Source organism: Sapajus apella, unplaced genomic scaffold (genome assembly GCF_009761245.1).
Source record: "Sapajus apella isolate SASKATOON/1434 unplaced genomic scaffold, GSC_monkey_1.0 scaffold125, whole genome shotgun sequence".
NCBI classification, from domain to species: Eukaryota; Metazoa; Chordata; class Mammalia; order Primates; family Cebidae; genus Sapajus; species Sapajus apella.
In genome coordinates, this window is record NW_022437065.1 from 4,419,927 (window position 1) to 4,438,019 (window position 18,093).

Sequence of the window (18,093 nt, forward strand, 5' to 3'; positions counted from 1 at the left end):
TTTCATCCTTGCCATTACCACTTGGCAAACTCCTGGTAATCCTTCAAGTCTCAGTATTACTTCCTCTATGATGGCTCTTTCTCTTCCTCTCTCTCTCTCCTTACCTCTCATTGTAATTGTTTCCATGTGTAGCCAGCTTTGCCCTGAAATTCTAGCTAGATCTCACAGACAATAGGCATAAAGAAACAAAACTACTAAATAAAGTTGGTGACAGAGCTAGGACAACAGTATAGGCCCTTCCATTTGTCCTCTAATGTTCTTTCACTCACATGTCTGAGATATCAGATAGGAATACCAAATGGCAGCAAAGAGACAACAATAGATACCAAAAAGGCAGCACATCTCAGAAATGAGCCAGAATGGGAGCTGTGCAGAGCATGAACACTGGACACTGTTTGAAGAATACAGGCGTTTAGTAAAGGATGGAACTAAGAACTACCCAAACCCTTCATTTTCCTACAATATTGTTCCTGATATACTCTTTTTTTTCTGCCTTCTGCAACTCCTTGGTGTCATGATTTTCTATCTCTTCAGCTATTTCTCCTCTATCTCATTTGCTAGCTATTCCTCCTGTTCTACAACCTTCAAAATTTGGAAGAACCTCAGTCCTCAAGTCCTTTTTTCCTCACCCTCTACTCTTCTAAATCATCTAAGTAGCAACCATTTCCAAATCTCTGTATCTATCCAAAGTCTCTCTCTGTGCTCCTAATCTACATATCCACCTTCCTATTTAACCATTTCATTCAGATATCTTACAGAGACTTCAAACTCAACATGCCCAAAGTATACTGCATCATCTGCTTCCAGGGTTGCCCAAGTTAGTCAATGGCACCATCATATATCAGGTGCTTAAGCCAGAGATGGCAAGTCAGCTTTTATCTTACATTTTCTCTGTCCCAGCGCTAGAATTTACAATATTTTCTCCAAGGATCCCTGACTGCTTAAATTAGAGGAAGATGTTCAGAAATAAAAATCTAGGTGTGGGTATGCTTTAGGCTTTCTAAGTGGACAGAGCTGGGAAACACATGTATGTGTACTAACTCATGTATGCACATATAATTTATGATTTCTGTATATATCTGTACATGTATATGTGTATATGTGCATGTGTGTGTACGGATAACAAATTCAATGAGACTATACTGCTGTCCTCAACTCTAATCTAGCAGCTAAGAGTTCATTCTAGCCTTCCCTATTGCTTATCTGTAATTTTCTGACAGGATTTTAATGTTCTGCATGTTAAAAAAAAATCAACAAGCAAAATAAAACAGGCAGATTTGGAGAAAATATTTACAAATACATGAAAAAGGTAAATATCCTTAGCAAATAAAGAATTATTTGCCAGGTGTAGTGGCCCATGCCTGTAATCCCTGCACTTTGGGAGGCCAAGGTGGGAGGACTGCTTGAACCCCAGAGTTCAGGACCAGCTGAGGCAAGCAAAGGAGAGCCCGTCTCCATTAAAAACAAACAGACAAACAAAGCTAAAAAAAAAAAAATAAAGAATTCTTACAACTAAAACAACTAAAGAAAGTGAAATGACTAATGAAAGTGAGTAGATGGAAAATAAATGGGTAAACATACTTTCAAAATATTTGACCACACTAATGATAAAATAAATGCAAATTAAACCAAAACATCCTTTTGACCTATCAAAATGTAAACATGGGACTATAGGCATGCACCACTATGCTTGGCTAATTTTTAAACTTTTTTAGAGATGATGTCTCACTATATTGTCCAGGCTGGTTTCTAATTCCTGGGCTCAAAAGGGAAAATGAGTCGGAATTCAAGAGAATCTGATAAACTCTACTCTCCAGCATTGAGCTACTGCCCTACCGGGTTAGGGGTGATCAGGAATTAATCAGTCCCTTCATAGACTTGCAACCTGGCTTTACATCTAGATGGCACAGAAAATCTAAGCCTTGAATCTTGAGCAAGACAGTCCCAAACAGCTAGCACCTGAACGTTCCCAGAAGAAGCAAGTAAAAATCCTCTTTGGGCCAGGCACGGTGGCTCATGCCTGTAATCCTAGCACTTGGAGGGGCAGAGGCAGGATGACTCCTTGAGCATAGGAGTTTAAGACCAGCCTGGGAAACATAGTGAGAAAATGTCTCTATTAAAAATTAAAAAAAAAAAAATTAACTGGCTGTGTGTTGGCATGTGCTTGTTGTCCCAGCTACTCAGGAGGCTAAGTCAGGAAGATTGCTTGAGCCTGGGAGGTAGAAGCTGCAGTGAGCTGTGATCAAGCCACTGCATTTCAGCCTGGGCAACAGAGTGAGACCCTGTCTCAAAAAAAAAAAAAAAAAAAAAAAAAAAAAAATTCCTCTTTGGAGAAAGAAAGCATCATCTTAAGCCAATAATTTTTAACATAATTTCTAGTACAAGATAAAAATGAATCAGGTACATGAAGAAGTAAGAGATCTTGGCAAAGAACCAGCAAAAATAACAGACAATAAAAGCAAATGCACAGGGGCTTCATATATTGACATTATCCAGCACAGATTATCAAATAATGAAGCTTACTATGTCCTAGAACATAAAAGCTGAGCTCGTTTCTTTTTTTTTTTTTTTTGCAAGAGAATGAAAGTAAAAAATAATACAGTATATCTTTCTTTCTTTCTCTTTCTCTCATTCTTTCATTCTAGATGGAGTTTTGCTCTTGTTGCCACGCTGAAATGCAATGGTGCGATCTCAGCTCACTTCAACTTCCACCTCTCGGGTTCAAGCAATTCTCCTGCCTCAGCCCCTGAGAAGCTCGGATTACAGGCACCTGCCACTACATCCGGCTAATTTTTTTGTATTTTTAGTAAAGACGGGGTTTCGCCATGTTGGTCAGGCTGGTCTCGAACTCCTGACCTGAGGTGATCCGCCCACCTCAGCCTCCCAAAGTGTTGGGATTACAGGCGTGAGCCACTATGCCCGGCCAAAAAATAATACAGTAGATTTAAAAAAGGAAATAGAAACTATAAAACTGAAAAAATATAATTAACATTTAAAATTTAGTGAATAGATTAACATCAGGATTAAACAGTACTGAAGAGAAAGAGACCTGTAAGGGAGGACAGAAGAAATAAAAGACCAAAGCACAGAGGAAAAAACATGCAAAATACAGAAAAGAAGGTAGGAGACATAGAAAATACCACAAGGTATACCTCTACCTATATTTAATTTGGTCATACAACAGGTGATGAAAGAGATAAAAGGGCAGAGGCAACATTTGAAGAAGTAATGGCTCGAAATTTTCTAAAACCATGAATAGTATCAATATACTGATTTAAAAAACAGAGAACCTGAGGCAAGGTTAAAACACACATACACTCTTAAGACACATCACAAACTATAGAAAACAAATGATGATGAAATAATTTTTAATAACCTGAGAAATAATGACATTATCTTCAGAGAAGTAACAGCCTACTAGCTCAATTCTCCACATCAAATATATGCCAGAAGATAGTGGAATGATATCTAATGGAAAGAAAATGCCAATCTAGAACTCTCTACTCAGTAAATATCCTCCTGACTGCAGGGGATATAAGAAATAATTCTGAAACGAAGAAAAATGGGAAGTTTGCATTCAGCAGACTGACACAGGGAAAATGAACCCAGATAAAACCTTAGAGATGCTGAAAGAATAAGGAACAAGGAAAGGATAAGCATGTGGGCAAATCCAAATAAATACAAATAATACTAAGAAATAGGAGATGATATAAATACATGAGACTTATGTTTTAACACACACAAATATAATTTAAATACATGAAAATCATAACCTAAAAGTCAAGGAAGGCATTATATAAAATTGATATGTTCTACAGTACTTGCACTGTTCAGAAGGACAATAATGGTATCAATATCAGAATTTGATGTGTTAGGAGCATACTGTAATTTCTGGGATACACACTAAGATAACAGAAAAGAGTGCCTAAATTTCAAAATTAACAGAGGGAAAATAGAATGATAAAAATATTCATTTGATTCAAATAAATAAGAGAGGAAAAAAAAACATGGAATAGGTGGTACAAATAGAAAGCACACAGGACCATAGATGTAACTCAAAATACAATAAAATGTAATGAAATGTAAATGAACTAAATAATCCAGGTAAGAAACAAAGATTGAGAGGCTGGAATAAAACACAACTATATGCCTTTAAGAAGAGACACAACTAAAACCCAAGGATACAACAAACAGGTTGAATCTAAAAGGAAGGGAAAAAGACCCCAGAAAATTAAACCCCAAATAAAAGGATGGAAATAACAGGGAGTAGAAATTACTAAACAGAAAATAACACACAACAAAAAGAAATTACAGGCTGGGCACAGTAGCTCATGCCTGTAATCCTAGCACTTTGGGAGGCTAAGGCGCAGATCACTTGAGGTCAGGAGTTTGAGACCAGTCTGGCCAGTACGGTGAAACTCCTCTACTAAAAATCCAAAAATTAGCCAGGTGTGATAGCGGATGCCTGTAATCCCAGCTACTTGGGAGGCTGAGGCAGGAGAATCACCTGAACCTTGGAGGTGGAGGTTGCAGTGAGCTGAGATCACGCCACTGGGCTCCAGCCTGGACAACAGATCGAGACTCTGTCTCAAAAAAAAACCAAACAAACAGAAAAACCGAATTACAAAGCTACAAGTTGTCATTACTAAAAGTGACACAGTAATGAATAAAAACCCTGAATATTCCTATAAATATTTAAGGAATTGAACCAAGATTGACTCTGGCCTGGATGGATTTAGAGGTGAGTTCTACAAATCATATAAAGAGAACAATAGACACTGGGCATGGTGGCTCACATCTGTAGCCCCACCACTTGGGGAGCCCGAGGTGGGCAGATCATCTGAAGTCAGGAGTTCGAGACCTGCCTGGCCAACACTGTGAAATCCTGTCTCTACCAAAAATACAAAAAATTAGCTGGGCGTGGTGGCACACGCCTGTAGTTCCAACTACTTGGGAGGCTGAGGCAGGAGAATTGCTTGAACCCAGGAGGCAGAGGTTGCAGTGAGCTGAGATCTCGCCACTGCACTCCAGCCTGGGTGACAGGAGCGAAATTCCGTCTCAATCAATCAATCAATCATAACAACAAAAAAACTCAGAGAACACCCCCCAATTCATTTTATGAGCCTAGTGTAATCTAGGTATGAAAACCAGGCCAGGTACAGTGGTTAACGCCAGAATCCCAGCACTCTGGGAGGCTGCGCGGATGAATCACTTGAGCCCAGGAGTTTGAGACCAGCCTGGGCAACATGGCAAACCCTCATTTCTACAAAATTAGCCAGGCATGGTGGCTCACCTGTGGTTCCAGCTACTCAGAAGGGGGCTGAGGTAAGAGGAATAACTGAGCCCAGGAGGTTTAGGCTGCAGTGAGCTGTGATGGTGCCACTGCTCTATGGCCTGGGTGACAGAATGAGACCCTGTCTCAAAAATAAAAAAGTAAAGATAAAATAAAAAAGAGAGACATAGAAAACCTAAACCAAACCCAGCAATATGTAAAAAGGATTATGAGGATTATAAATCATGACCAGGTTTGGTTAACCGAAGAATCAGTGCAATCCACTGTGGCAATAGATTGAAGGATGGTATTATGTACTTATTTCAATATAGTCATGTGTTGCTAACTATGGGGATATAGGCTACAAACCTGCATAGTATGTGACTGTGCTGAATGCTGTAGGCAATTGTAATACATATCTAAACATAGCTAAACATAGTAAGGGTACAATCAAAATATGGTATAAAAGATAAAAAAAGGTACACCAGTACAGGGCACTTACCATGAATGGAACTTGCATTCATGAAAGTTGCTCTGGGTAAGTCAGTGAGTGGTTAGCGAATGAGAAGGCCTAGGACATACTTTCTACTACTGCAGACTTTATAGACACTGTACACTTAGGCTACCCTAAATTGATATAAAAATATTTTTCTTTCTTCAATAATAAATCTTAGCTTACTACAGATTTTTTATATAATAAACTTAAAAATTTTTTAAACCTTTTTGACTCTTGTAATAATACTTAGCTTAAAACACATTGTATAGCTCTACAAAAATATTTTCTTTCTTTATATCCTTATTCTATAAGCTTTTTCTATTTTTGAAATTTTTAATTTATGTTTTACCTTTTATACCTTTTTGTTAAAAAAACAAAGGCATGGCTGGGCATGGTAGCTCATGCCTGTAATCCCAGCACTTTAGGAGGCTGAGGCGGGTGGATCACTTGAGGTCAGGATTTTAAGACCAGCCTGGTTAACATGGTGAAACTCTGTCTCTACTAAAAATACAAAAAATAGCAGGGTATGGTGGCAGGCACCTGTAATCCCAGCTACTCTGGAGGCTGAGGTGGGAGAATCGCTTGAACCCAAGAGGCGGAGGTTGCAGTGAGCCGAGATCCCACCATGGCACTACAGCCTGAGTGCCAAGAGTGAGACTCCGTCTCAAAAAAAAAAAAAAAAAGAAAGAAAGGGCTGGGTGCGGTGGCTCATGCCTAAAATCCCAGCACTTTGGGAGGCCGAGGTGGGTGGATCACGAGGTCAAGAGATCGAGACCATCCTGGTCAACACGGTGAAACCCCGTCTCTACTAAAAAATACAAAAATTAGCTGGGCATGGTGGCGCACGCCTGTGGTCCCAGCTACTCGGGAGGCTGAGGCAGGAGAATTGCCTGAACCCAGGAGGCAGAAGTTGCGGTGAGCCGAGATCGCGCCATTGCACTCCAGCCTGGGTAACAAGAGTGAAACTCCATCTCAAAAAAAAAAAAAAAAAAAAAAAAAAAAAAAAAACCTGAAAAAAACAAAAACCCCACAAAGGCACACGCATTATTATAGCCTACACAGGGTCAGGATCATCAATATCACTGTCTTCCACCTCCACATCTTGTCCCACTGGAAGGTCTTCAGGGAAAATAACATGCATGAAGCTGTCATCTCTTATGATGACAATGCCTGCTTTTGGAATACCTCCTGAAGGACCTGCCTGAGGATGTTTTACAGTTAACTTTAAAAAATAAAATAAGTAGCAGCATACTCTAAACAATAAAAGTATAGAAAATACGTAAACCATTAATATAGATGTTTATTATCAAGTATTGTGTGCTGTACATAATTATGTGTGCTATACTTTTATATGACTGCTAGCACAGGTTTGTTTACAGCAGCATCACCACAAACATGTGAGTGATGTGCTGAGCTACAATGTTATGACAGCTATGATATCACTAGTCGATAGGAATTTTTCAGCTCCATTATACACTTATGAGAGCATCCATGTATATGCAGTCTGTTGTTGACTGAAATATCATTATAGGATGCATGACTGCATATGCAGAAAAAAGCATTTGATAAAATTCATGATCCATTCATGCTTAGCAAACTCTAAGATTAGAAATTAGAAATAAGATAACTGCCATCACCATTGTCCTGAATGTTTTATCCATTGTAATAAAGTCAAGAAAAGAAAATGTAAAAAAAAAATGGAAAAGACAAATCAAATCCTCCTTATACACAGATGATATGATTATGTATGCAGAAAATCCAAATGATCCTACAGATTAATTATTGGAATTAACGAAGACTGATGAATAGAAAGGAACACAAATAGAAAGTTAGTACAAGGAAAGGGAAAGTGAGAGAAACTGACTTATCCTTAAAAGCAAATACCTAAGAATAAATCTAACAATACATAAATCTAATACAGATGTATACAACCTCTATAGAGGAACATATAAAACTTTACTGAAAGAAAAAGAGCTAAATAAATGGGAAGATAGACACTATGCTCATGAATTGGATGATTCAACACTGTAAACATGTCAATTATTCTCAAATTGCCATCAAGATTTGACATAGTAATTCAAGAAAAAATCTCAATAGTTTTTTTGTTTTGGTAGAAATCGACAACCTCATTCTAAAATGTATATGAGAAATGCAGACAAGTACATCTCTTAAAACATGCCTGAAAGAAGAACAAGGTGGAAGGATCTGCTCTACAAAATAGCCAAATCTGGGAACCACCCAAATATTCATTAACATTAAAATGAACAAATAGTGCAAGTTTGTTCATGCAATACTACATAGCAATAAAATAAATGAACAGCTGCAAAAAGCAACCAGATGAATCTCAGAGACCAAAAATAGAGTATATACTATAGGATTCTATTCAAATAAAGATTTTAGGCCGGGTGTGGTGGCTCATGCCTGTAATCCCAGCACTTTGGGAGGCTGAGTCAGGCAGATCACTTGAGGTCAAGAGTTTGAGATCAGCCTAACTAACATGGTGAAACCCTGTCTCTACTAAAAATACAAACATCAGCCAGGTGTGGTAGTGCACGCCTGTAATCTCAGCTACTCAAGAGGCTAAGGGATGAGAATTGCTTGAACCTGGGAGGCGGAGGTTGCAGTGAACTGACATAGCATTGCACTCCAGCCTGGGCTACAGAGTTAGGCTGTCTCAAAAAAAAAAAAAAAAAAAAAAAAAGATTTTAGCAGACAACACTGAATTTTATTATTTGAGGATTCCTATTTGATTCCTATCTGTGCTAGGGATAAAAAAGCACAGAAGTGAAGTCCAGATTAAAGTTATTTCTTAGAGAAGAAGGGGATTACGATCAGAAAGGGGAACTCAGGTGCTGTTGAGGTACTGGCAGTTTTTAAATTTCTTGACCTGGGTTGTACATGGTTGTTCACTTCTACAATAATTCTTTACGTTGTATATTTATGTGTATGTATTTTTCAAAATGTGATGCATTGTATTGAGAAAAAGGTTAAATCTAAGTATGATGTACGTATTTGTATGTATTCATATACTCTTTCACCAAGCTATTCTACTTTCAAAAATGTATTCTGAGAAAACAAAGCAATCAAGGGGCATGAACAAGTAATTATGTACAACATATTAATTATAACATTATTTCTAGTAGAGAAAAACAATGTCAATATTAAACTATGGGGAAATTATTAAATTAAATATCGCACATGCACACATTTAGATGTCTTAATGAAGTCATTAAAATACTATATCCAAAAAATATTTAGTGGTATAGCAAAATGCTTCCAATAGAAGAAAATGATCCAAAATATTTGTGAATGACATTTATTTTGGTCATAATTTTTAATGACAAAATTATGGCATTATTTTTATGACATAACTTATTTTTTACCAAAATTTTTCATAATTTCTAATTTTTTACAAGTTATGTATATGGCAAAGGTTGTACACTAAGAATTTTTTGTTTTTGAGACTGAGTCTTGCTCTATTGCCCAGGCTGGAGTGCACTCGTGCGATCTTGGCTCCCAGGTTCAAGTGATTCTCCTACCTCAGCCTCCTGAGTAGGTGGGATTACAGGTGCCCCCCACCATACCTGGCTAATTTTTATATTTTTAGTAGAGATAGGGTTTCACCATGTTGGCCAGGCTGGTCTCAAACTCCTGACCTCAAGTGATCTGCCTGCCTTGGTCTCCCAAAGTGCTGGAATTATAGGCATGAGCCACCATGCCTGGCCAATAATTTTTATTTTTAAATGAACAAACTATACTTCTTTTAAATAACAGAAAATTAACTGAATTTCTTCATGTTTTATATGTACACAAATTTATTCAAAATTATTTTAGTAGCTTGAAGATTAGTTTTCATAGAAGAAAAATTATTAGTTACAACTTCAAATGTATTTCTAAGATAGTAGCATCTGAATATAGCTTATTTTCTAATATAGCATTCAAAGTTTAAAATCTGTTCTACACTGTAACATCTCAATCCAGGATTTGTTTTATACAAAAATCTGATCACCTAAATCTTTTTTAACAGTTGTAAAAATGATACTGTATTTACAGTTAAAATGAAAACAACAACAATAACAACAACCCCAAAACTCCAAACCCTGTCATTATCTTTATAGGTAGTTATATTTTGTTTGTAGATTCAGCAGTTTATATCAACCTTTTAAAACCCTTCTTCTATTTATCTCTATTTTAGTTTGTGCACAAGAGTTAACATTGCAGGCCTAAACTACTATCTCGTGAAAGGCTTCAAAGGCCTACTAAAGTTGGCCCTTGAGAGGCATATCTGGGAACTTGGATTTTAGGAGGGTCCCTACATTCCTAACTGAAAAGTGTGACTCACTGTGTCTTAACTGTTTGTGCTAACAATATGATTTATGCTGAACACCTGCTTTCTTTCTGGGAGTCTGGAATTTGGTTAAGACTCCAAGTGGAAGATGCCTATGTGACCAGCCCCCAATAAAAACCCAGGGCACCAAGTCTTTAATAAGCTTCCCTGGTTGGCACCACTTCACACGTGTGGCCACAACTCATTGCTGGGAGAGGACCCTTGAAAGCTTGTGCTTGGTTTCCCCTGGACTTCAACTCATGCATCTTCTTCGTTTGCTGATTTCTCTTTATATCCTTTAGCTATAATAAATCATAGCTGTGACTATGACTATATGCTGAGTCCTTTGAGTTTTCTTAGTGAATCATGAAGCCTAAGGGTGGTCTTGGGAATCCCTGATACATAGTTTGTAAAACTAAAATCAACTGAACATTTTGATACTGTGAGTCAAGAGAAATGTTTACTTTGCTGAAAAAACAAATAGCAATTTATATCATCACGTATAAAAACAAAAAATCAAAATAGATTATATAAGACTAGTTATGAAAACATGTACAAATCTTCAAATAGATTAAAATGCTACAGTGCAGATATTTATTGCTTGGTATGAGACATACATATTTTCCCTTAAGCAGCAAGTTTGTTGGTAAGTAGTATCAGTTCCACTCTATCAGTATAAATAAATTTCACAAACACTCCCTTCCCCAGGCATAAATACTAGACCAAAATAAAATAAAATAAAATTTAAAAAGGGTTTTCAGTTTATCACCTTTGTCAGCTACAAAAACACAAACTGCTAATATTATTTTAAAAGATACAAACTATTGTTTTCATGTCAGATGTGTTTTAAATCCATATTTAATTATTGTAAAAGTCTCCCCATGGTATATGTAATCACTCTGTAGTAAGGTAATTAAAATTCCTTGGCCAGCCAATTTAGGATTTACAGCTTAACTCAAGTACCAGACACTACTAAAGACAAGCCCAAATGTGTTACTTAGAAATAAATATTTAATTTGTGGGGATAACCCAACTCAGCCTGTCTTCAAAACTGAACCTGTATTTAAAATATGTTTCAGCAAATTGCTACAGACAGGTTCAAATTTAAGTGTAATCCCAAAGTAATGGATGTGCAAACATATGCAGATGTCTACAAAATTACTGTGTGTGTTGGGAAAATGATGATATAGCCTTTAAGTTGTATTACCCCTATTTTAAAGGTCAATCATCTCGTGACCTGCCCCGTCAGAACTCACATCTGCAAAAGCGAATGTCTGGGGTGGGACCTGGGTTCCCGCTTGTTTAACAAGTTTTATACTGGGTTTTAAAATTTGAAATTTACTAATCTAATCTTTTCCATATCTAAAATTCTGGTTTTGTGAGTCTCTGTATTTAAGTATGCTTTAAACTTATAAACCATTTGTGATTAAGCAGATATCAACTAGTTATTATTATTATTACTATTATTATTATTTTTAGAGATAGAGTCTTGCTTTGTCACCCAGGCTGGAGGGCAGTTGCAGCTCACTGCAACCACTGCCTTCTGGGTTCAAGCGATTCTCCTGCCTCCGCCTCCTGAGTAGCTGGGATTACAGGTGTGCGCCACCAAACCCAACTAATTTTTGTATTTTTGTAGAGACAAGGTTTTGCCATATTGGCCAGGCTGGTCTGAAACTCCTGACCTCAGGTAATCCATCTGTCTCAGCCTCCCAAAGTGCTGTGATTACAGGTGTGAGCCACCGCGTCCCGCTTGTTATTTTTGAGACAGGGTCTCACTTTGTTGCCCATGCTAGAGTGCAGTGGCATGGTCTTGGCTCATTGCAAACTCTGCCCCCCTAGCTCAAGTAGCTGGGACTACAGGTGTGTGCCACCATGCTTGGCTAATTTTTAAATTTTTTCCATAGAGATGAGGTCTCACTATATTGCCCAGGCTGGTCTCAAACTCCTGGGCTCAAGTGATCCTCCTGCCTTGGCCTCTCAAAATTCTGGGATCATAAGCATAAGCCACTGGGCCCAGCCATCAACTAGTTCTAAGGATTTTTCTAACATGATAAACAACATTCTTGGGCCATATAATTTCATGACTTCAGTTTAGGAAGAAAGAAGAGTGTTGGTTATACATAGTCTGTGGCAAAGACAGATATGGACATCATATTAAGAAACTCACTGATAATCCAAATATCAACGTTGTTTTGTTTAGCCTTTTCTCCACCAAAACGGTAAGTGCTGTTTCTAAGTAGCCAACAAACAACAAAATTAACTGACCTAATTTTATTTTATATTTTGCCTTTAATTGTCTACACTGTATGGGTGTCATGTTATGAAAACTGTAAAAAGAATCCAGATAACCTATAACCTAAGCAATGAGCCCCTAAATGCTAGGGGCAATTACATCTATTGCCAGAAACATGGAACTAATTCTGGAGTAGCTTAGTCCACATTGCAGCTATAGAAGCAATCTCTCACCTAGCCAGTAGGTGGAACTATACACAAGTGCATTGGCTTTGCTTTTTGATCCACATGACCTTAAATCTTACAGTAACCAATATTTTTGGTTTGTTTGTTTGTTTGAAACCCAGGAGATCAAGGAGGATGCACAAAACTGGGCAAGGCCAATTGTTGAGGTAAATTTACAAAACAATTATACAAAGAATAATTTTCTATTTCTATTTTGTTTCTGGCCCTTTTGAAAAATAACTATTTTAACTGAATTTATAATCTACTTCCAGGTCCCTAGAGCTAATAAAACAATTCTAAATTTAGAAATCTGTCATTTAAAATTCATGTTCAATCAGGGAAAATTGAATATCAACTGATCATGACATGGTATTGAGGAATTCTTGTTGATTTTGTTAGGTATAATAATATGGTCATTTTAAAAATCCTTATCTGTTAGAAATACAAATAAGAGTATTTCTAGGTGAAATGATAGTGCTTTAGAAATCTCCAAGGGAGAAAAAGACATCAGGAAGAACAGAATAGGAATGGCAAAATGTTTTGATAACTATTGAAGCTTGGTGGCCAGTATGCTGGGGTTTATTATACTATTCTCTCTTTTCATTTGAAATCTTCCACAATTAAACAGTTAAAAAAAAAAGAAAGAAAGAAAGAAAGAAATAAAATAGAAGGCCATGTTCTAGTGATTTGGGTTAACACTGGGATCAGGTCACTGGAAAATATCCAACTTAACAAGGTCTCATCTTGATATTCAGCCATCAATAAATTATTTTAATCACAACTAAGTCAAAATTAGTTACATAAAATCCCATACAGACTACTTCAACAATGAAGGACTAAAACTAGCCTGTTAAGGCCACTGGAAATAATACTTTATAGTTAGAAAGCACTTGAATATTTACAAAGGGAAGTCACATACAGTTTCTCATCTAGTTCTCATAATCTTAGGAAGACTCTGAAGGTAAGCAAACTGAGGCTCAGGGAACTTTTAAGACTTGACCTGTATTTAAGTATGCTTTAAACTTATAAACTAATTATGCTAACCTCACATAATTAGTAAAAGTGACAGAGCTGGGATACTAACCCAGGTTTTATGAAACCAAAGATCCTCTTTTCTCTGCTACACTGTCACTTAGGCCCCTTTGATACAAATAGCATATATGGTGAAATTTGGGCAAAGTTTTAAAATTTTCTTTCTGTGATCATTATTTTATAGTATATGATAAAACTTGCTTTTCAGGAGGCTGGGTATGGTGGCTCACACCTGTAATCCCAGAATTTTGGGAGGCTGAGGAGGGTGGATCACTTGAGGCCAGGAGTGTGAGACCAGCCTGGCCAACATGATAAAACCTCGTCTCTTCAATAAATACAAAAATTAGCCAAGTGTGGTGGCACGGGCCTGTAGTCCCAGCTACATGGGAAGCTGAGGCAAAGAATCCCTTGAACCCAGGAGGCAGAGGCTGAAGTGAGCTGAGATGGTGCCACTGCACTCAGAAAATAAACACACAGACAGAAATAGATTTCTTGAATAAAGCTAAACCAGAAAAGTAATTTTAAAAGAATTACAGTATCTTGGCCGGGCATGGTGGCTCATGCCTGTAATCCCAGCACTTTGAGAGGCCGAGGAGGGGTCTCTACTAAAAATACAAAAATTACCCAAGTATGGTGATGTGCGCCTGTAGTCCCAACTACTTGGGAGGCTGAGGGAGGGGAGTGGCTTGAACCCGGGAGGCAGAGGTTTCAGAGAGCCAAGATCACACCCCTGCACTCCAGCCTGGAGACAGTCTTGCTCTGTCTCAAAAAAAAAAAAAAAAAAAAAAAAGAATTATAATACTCAAAATTAGAAGGGATGTTAGATGTTCTCTCTAGTCCAAAATTAAAATCTTATCTTCAGCCCGCTTGGATGAATCTAGCTTCAACTTGAGTGCTTCTAGTGCGGAATTGCATAGTCTGCGAGACAGCCTGCTTCACTCATGGAGTAAGTCTAATCACGAAAAAGGTCTTCTTTACTTAGAGGTGATGTCTGCCACTTGTTGATTCTAGTTACAGCCTCTGATGCTGCACTCAAGAAGTATATATATATATATATATATAGTCTTATATATGACAGTCTTTCAAATTAACTGCGGACATTGATTATGTTCTATCTATGGGCTTCTGCTTTGGGGACTCTTCTAGAAGAATAATAAAAAGAATACATTTATGGATAACTAAAGCTTCCCAGTCTTTTCAAAAGCTCTTCTATGCCAGTGGTCTTCAACCTCGGATTTGGGTATCTCTGAGAATACCCAAAGTCCTTCCAGGGGACACATGAACTAGGATATTTTTAAGGTAATCAATTTCCATATCTTTATTTTCCATAATTTTGTCTGTCTGAAAACAAGTCTGTGGTCTGTTTTTCTTTTACATCTCCACATCTACAATCACCTATCTACACATCTACAATTACCCATCCAAAAGGCAAACTACTCCTCCATTCCAAAAAGCCTAACTTCAAAGAGACTACTGGGAAATGCATGGACCCTGAGGGAGGAAGAGACCCTTGAAAGCAAAACAAAGAGAGTTTGAGAAAAAAAGGGAGGTGCCACCTTACTTTATCCAGGCAATATATTCATGGTAAGCTGTTTTAGAATTCAAAATCAATAGTAAGATGAGTGTCACAGGGATGTCCATTTAACACTTTAATTTTGTTTGAAAAACGAAGTCAGATTTTTTTTTCCCTGATAGAAAATGAGTCTGATTTGGCTGAGTGATTTGACAATAAGGACTAGTATTGCCATGTGGGTCACATAGCAGACATTTTCAATACAGTGAATGAGATAAACAGGCAATTCTACAGTTGTGCAGAAAATATATTTAAGGCTGGGCGTGGTGGCTCACGCCTGCAATTCCAGCACTTTAGGAGGCAGAGGCAGGCGTATCACAAGGTCAGGAGTCTGGCCAACTTGGTAAAACCCCATCTCTACTAAGTAATGCAAAAATTAGCCAGGCATGGTGGCGCACGCCTGTAGCCCCAGCTACTTGGAAGGCTGAGGCAGGGGAATCACTTGAACCCCGGAGGCAGAGGTTGCAGTGAGCTGAGATTGTGCCACTGTACTCCAGCCTGGGTGACAGAGTGAGACTCTGTTTCAAAAAGAGAGCATATTTAAAAGAATATTCACTTTGTAGGGTCATGGATGAATATGGAAACCATCATTCTTAGTAAACTGACACAAGAACAGAAAAACAAACACTGCATGTTCTCACTTATAGGCAGGTGTTGAACAATGAGAACACATGGACACAGGGAGGGGAGCATCACATACTGGGGTATGTTGGGGGGAATAGGGGAGGGACAGTGTGGGGTAGGGAGGTTGGGGAGGGATAACATGGGGAGAAATGCCAGATATAGGTGACAGGGGGATGGAGGCAGCAAACCACATTGCCATGTATGCACCTATGCAACAATCCTGCATGTTTTGCACATGTATCCCAGAACCTAAAGTGCAATAAAATATATATTTAAAATAATAAAAGCAGAATACAAAGAAAATCAAAGAAAATAAAACTTAAAGTTTTTTGATAAGTCTAAAAGTCTGTTTTCAGAAGTAGAAAAAAAAGAATATTCAAGATACTAAGAATTATATTCTCACAATAAAAGTTTTTATATATCAACCTAAAAACATGTGAAGGGATACATATGTTTTTCAAAATTCTTCTTTTTTTAGGAAGGGTCTTGTTCTGTTACCCAGGCTAGAGTACAGTGGTGCAATCATGGCTCACTGTAGCATTGATTTCCCAGGCTGAGGGGATTCTCCGACTTCAGCTCCCCAAGTAACTGGGACTACAGGTGTGTGCCATCATGCCCAACTGCTAGTTTTCATACTTTTTGTAGAGACAGGGTTTTAACATGTTGCCCAGGCTGGTCTCGAATTCCTGAGCTCAAGCAATCCTCCTGCCTTGGCCTCCCAAGGTGCTGGGATTATAGGCACAAGCCACCACACCTGGTCTCAAAATTCTTTTAGCAGTTTTGCCAGAAAAGCCTTTGAAGGCTGTGTCTCTATGACACAATTTCCAGGCTCCTTTCCATTCTGGTTATCCAATTCCGCAGACATTCCAGTGTTCTGCTTACTGTGAACACTCCAGGATAAACAGGGGGAGTATGGCTTTGTTCTGAATACTATCTACTCCTAATTAATGTAGCCTAACCTTCCATTTAGGGCTTTTTACCCTGTTGCAAACAACAACTAAAATGTTTACATCTTTTTTCACATAGTCACAACTAAATTCACACTAATCTTGCGCTTACTCATTTTTGAATGAAGGAGTTAACATTAACTGGTCTCAAATTTCACCTTGTTTCAGCTCCTTTGCTACAAACTTGTAAAAATATTTTTGAATTTTGATGTACATAGCCACTGTGTTAGCTAGCCCTTTGTAGGGGGCAACTTGTGAAATGCCTCTCAGTGGTCCTTGCCTCCTGATATTCAGGCCCTGGTATAATCCCATCCATGTATGGGCTGGATCTAGTGACTCATCTGTAACTGCGGAAGTGATGGTGTGTAATTCTGGGGATTAGCTTACGAGACCGTGACTTCTGTCTTGTCCACATTCTCTTGTCCTCTTGCTTGCTTGCTCTGATGAAGCCAACTGCCATGCTGTAAGTTGCTCTATGGAGAGGCCCACCTGACAATGAACTAAGGAAGGGTTAGGCCAACAGCTCTTAAGGAATTGTGGCCCTCAGGCCAATAGCCTGTGAGGAAGGTTAGACTGCCAACAATCATGTGAATGAGCTTGGAAGCAGATCCATGCTCTAGAGGAGCCTCAAAATGATGTTAGCCCTGGCCAACAGCTTTATTATCACCTGTGAGAGATCCAGAGCCAGAGGACCCTGCTAAGTTGTACCCACATTTCTGATGTACAGAGACTGAGATAGTAAATGTATGTTGTTTTACACCATTACATTTTAGTATTTGTTATGAAGCAATAGGTAATGAATACACCCTCTAATCTTGGTATCTTTTGAATATTTAGCAAGCATATCTTCTGTTTTTTTTTTTTTTTTTTTTTTTTTTTTTTAAAAAAATTACTTATTTCAACCCTTTTTTTTTAAAGGAAAAAAAAAGAGAGACAGGAAAAAAAAAAAAAAAAAGAGAGAGAGACAGGCATTGGTACATTTCCCAGGCTGGTCTCGAACTCCTGGCCTCAAGCAATCCTCCCTGCTTTAGACTCCCAAAGCACTGAGATTACAGGCATGAGTCACCACTCCCGGCCTGACTACAATTTTGAACAGAATAGGATCAAAGATAAAACCCTGCAGGATGCTGTCCTATAAAGCTTTATACAATCTCTTTGGACACAATCATCCGACCAGAGCTGGATGACCCAGTTGTACTATCCTTAGCTCACATTTCTCCATCTTACTGACAAAAATTCTGTGAAAAACGTATCAAGTGGCTTACTGAAATCAAGATAAACTGATCTATAGAATTGCCCTTATATGCCATATGGTGATATCAAAAAAGGAAGCTAAGTCTGTCATTACTTGTTTTTAGTTGCCAA

The 18,093-nt window shown here is 38.0% G+C and overlaps 1 protein-coding gene across 2 annotated transcripts in view; it reads right to left on the reverse strand.

The window, feature by feature from the left end:
* CASK (calcium/calmodulin dependent serine protein kinase) overlaps positions 1-18,093 on the reverse strand; it is a 322,704-nt gene that overhangs the window by 228,779 nt on the left and 75,832 nt on the right. The window lies entirely within an intron of this gene.